This window comes from Penaeus monodon, chromosome 34, assembly GCF_015228065.2.
Source record: "Penaeus monodon isolate SGIC_2016 chromosome 34, NSTDA_Pmon_1, whole genome shotgun sequence".
NCBI classification, from domain to species: domain Eukaryota; kingdom Metazoa; phylum Arthropoda; class Malacostraca; order Decapoda; family Penaeidae; genus Penaeus; species Penaeus monodon.
In genome coordinates, this window is record NC_051419.1 from 5,618,536 (window position 1) to 5,618,788 (window position 253).

Here is a 253-nt window from a genome sequence, read left to right on the forward strand (position 1 = left end):
CCAAAGTTCATCACTTTACTTTTGAATATGATTTAAATATCTTACTCTTCTGACATCACATTTCATGCTCACTTTACTCTTAAAAATAATGATAATATAAACACTAACTTTTTAGATCAAAATGATAAGGTAAGTATTAAAAATTTATATCATAAGGATAAGGCAAAGCGCATGCTGTACAATTTATTTCAAAATGTATATAAATGACTGTAAAATATAAATAAAATGTTAATATACGAAGCTTTTGATTAAC